Source organism: Juglans microcarpa x Juglans regia, chromosome 3D (genome assembly GCF_004785595.1).
Source record: "Juglans microcarpa x Juglans regia isolate MS1-56 chromosome 3D, Jm3101_v1.0, whole genome shotgun sequence".
NCBI lineage: Eukaryota > Viridiplantae > Streptophyta > Magnoliopsida > Fagales > Juglandaceae > Juglans > Juglans microcarpa x Juglans regia.
The window spans coordinates 28,932,027-28,935,562 of record NC_054598.1 but is presented as its reverse complement, the minus strand read 5'-3'; the positions used below and the strand labels follow the sequence as shown (position 1 = coordinate 28,935,562).

At 35.8% G+C, this 3,536-nt stretch overlaps 1 pseudogene; it reads left to right on the top strand.

Annotated features, from left to right (window-relative positions):
• The first annotated feature begins 1,109 nt into the window (after positions 1-1,109).
• On the top strand, positions 1,110-2,318 carry LOC121255196 (annotated as a pseudogene).
• Positions 2,319-3,536: the final 1,218 nt, after the last annotated feature.

Genomic DNA, 3,536 nt, shown 5'->3' with positions numbered 1-3,536 from the left:
TCTATCAATTCACTCAACAAATTGCTTAGTCGTTAATTTATGCAATAATTTGATAAACAATCAAATATATAAAATAAAAGAAGTGCGTAACACCCTACGAGGCAGCCAAACCCAGGAAAATCAATTTATTATTTGAAAATCAATTACAAGTAAAGTTCAATTACAAAACTTTTGTCAATTGACACTTTTAATTGACCAGACAAATGACCCATTTGTCTTCTACCACAGTAGCAACCAGAACCTCCGACGATCTTCAAACAATGACTTTTCTTCTGGAACTCCAGTGACTAAACTCGATCACCTCAACTCCCACATGAAGTATGCACGCACTAAAAAAGAGAGATAAAACACTATATGAAAATTTTCTCATACTCAAGTATCACTTTTTGAGAGAAACTAAATGAAAAATTTTCAAAGAATTTTCTCACCAAAATATGTACTTAAAGTGCTCTATAAAATATCTAGATCTGAATCTCTACAGATCCTAACAAGTAAGATCCCTTAGAGCATCCCCATCCGGTTCCTCATAAAATTTCCTATAATTTAACTAAAAAGTACATTCCCTAAAACTTTTCTTTAAATTTTACCCATCTTTCAAAAACCTTTTACATCCCATTCCCCATCTCCATCTCTATTCTATTAAATAATATTTCTTTATTATTTCTTTCTCTCACTTCCATTTACAATCTTAACTATTAACTATTTTATCTTATTATCTTCATTCTTTTCAAATCTCACATTCTACTAAATACCTATACAATTTTGACTACCGAATACAATATTATTTTTCAAACCGAAATCCGTATTATAAAAATAGTAATTTTTTTTAATATGTGCATTTTCTAACGGTAACATTTTGAACGCCTACCTTAAACAGTAACATCTTGAAGTCCTGCCTCCAACGATAATTTTTTTTTATCTTTTCTCAAACGGTAACTTTTTTTGTCTTCTCTTAAACGGTAACATTTTTTGGTCCTATATGTAACAATAATTTTTTCCTCTATAAATACGCATTTTACTTGCATTCACATTCTCACAAACTCAAGTCTCATTTCATCTAAAGAACCAAAACTCAACAGTCTCCCCTGATATCTCACTCCCTTCATCAAATGGCTCGTACCTTCTTTCGCAAATTACTCACATACTTATCCTCTGAAGAAGAGTTGGATGTTTTTCTTAATGACGTGATCGATGGACAGTCATCGAGGCATCGTGCCAATCACCAACGCCGAAAGTTTATTCGGCGTGATCATATTCAAGGGTACAAGCGCCTATTTCGCGATTATTTTGCAAAAAATCTAGTATATCCCTTGAATCTATTTCAAAAGAGATTTCGGATGAGCCGCCCCCTATTTTTCCATATTCTGAATGAGGTTGAGTCTTACGAGTCGTACTTCATCCAGAGAAGAGATAATGCTGGAAGACTCGGTTTATCTTCTATGCAAAAGATAACTGCAGCACTTAGAATGCTGGCATATGGGGTTACTGGAGATTTTATGGATGAATACATACGTATTGGTGAAAGCACCGTAATGGAGAGCCTTAAAAAATTTTCTGAGACAATAGTAAGTGTTTTTTCAGATGAATATTTGCAGTCTCCAAATGCTAATGATATTGCTCAATTGCTTGCGGTTGGTGAACAACGGGGATTCCCAGGAATGCTGGGAAGCATTGACTGCATGCATTGGAAGTGAAAAATTGTCCCGCAGCTTGGAAATGTATGTACTCCGGCCACATTCGTGAACCAACTATTATTTTAGAAGCAGTTGCTTCATATGATCTCTGGATATGACATGTTTTTTTTGGTATGCCCAATTCACAAAACGACATTAATGTGCTAGAGAGATCTTCTATTTTCACGGAACTTGTGCAAGGGCGTGCTCCTCCAGTGAATTACACAATCAATGGCACCACTACGAGATAGGGTATTACCTTGCGGATGGTATTTATCCCAAGTGGTGAACTTTTGTCAAGATAATTCCATCACCACAAGGGAATAAGAAATTTTTTTTGTAAAAGCACAATAATCCACAAGAAAAGATGTCTAGTGTGCATTCGGGGTACTTCAACAACAATTTGCAATCATTTGTGGACCTTCTCGAATGTTCAAAGTCAAGGAACTAACAAATATAATGAAGGCATGTGTTATTCTACATAATATGATTATTGAAGACGAGCGTGATGATAGTGAGGAATCGAACATTGAGTATGATCAACTTGATGATGAAGTCTCCCAATTCTCGCGCAATCATACAACTAAGCTTACAGACTTCATCCAACGTCATCATAATATTAGAGACACCTCGGCACATTATTAGCTCCAAACAGATCTAATTGAACATTAGTGGCAAAAATATTCCCAACAGTAGACATGTCGAATAATTTATTGGTATTTCCTTCATGTGATAGTGACTATATTTGATTTCTCTGTTTTAATTCGTATTTCTTTTATGTTAGTAGTGATTTTATTTGAAGTAATCTATAATAGTTTCTGAAATTGTAATAGGCAATTTTCTTGTTTCAAAAACTCAATAAATAAAGAAATAAATTGTCTTAATATTGTCATCCATCATTGTCTGAAACAAAAAATGAATAAATAAATAAACTTTTTTACATAAAAAAATCAATCCAAATGTCCTGCATCATTGCGTCTCGCCATGATGTCCCTCTGCAGTTGCTCGAAATATAACCGTTGCATTCCTAGCATGGCACTCACGTCCATCATCATAATGCGCTGATCCGCTTCCTTCTTAGCGAGCTCTACTTTCTCTGCCTCCAACCTCAGTCTTTCGTCTTCTTGATGGATTTTATTTAACTCTTTTTCCTTCTCATTTTCCATCTTCTCGGCCTCCAACCTCAGTCTTTCATCCTCGAGACGGATGAAATTTAGCTATTTTTCCTTGTCGTACTTCATTTTTTCGGCCTTGAGACGAAAATACTCTTTCTCCTGAGTACGTGACTACTCCAAAAACGTATACTTCAGCTTGCTGAGCCCAACAATCTCCTATGCTGATGAGGCTTTGGCCTTTTGTTTTCCTTTTTCAGCTTTCCTTCCCATTGGTCGGTCCAATTCGACCACTTCATTATCTACCACATTATCCGCCTCTAAATCAAAAATTGAATCCACCGTAGCGCACGAACATTGAGTCGGGGTCAGGGACGGGGACATCGTCTTCCTTCGTTTTGGATCTGGATTTGTGGAACGCCAAATCCATTTAGTTTGGTCCTTTAATAGGTGCCAACAATGCTCGAACTGGAAGGAGGATTTCTCTAGCGATGCGTACATAACCTTCGCCTTATCAAACTTGCATGTAAACAAAAAAGTTTATGTTAAACCAATGTATAAAAAAATTAAATATTCATAAAATAAGTAAGAGTATGGATATTCTACCTTGTCTTGCTCGGTCATGCCACTTTGATTTAACCCTTCAACTTGTGCTAGTTTCGCACAAAATTTGTTTGTGGCCTTTTGAATAACCGATCACCGATGTATTAAAGACTTGATGGTTCGGTCATTTGTAGTTTCTTTAAATTGC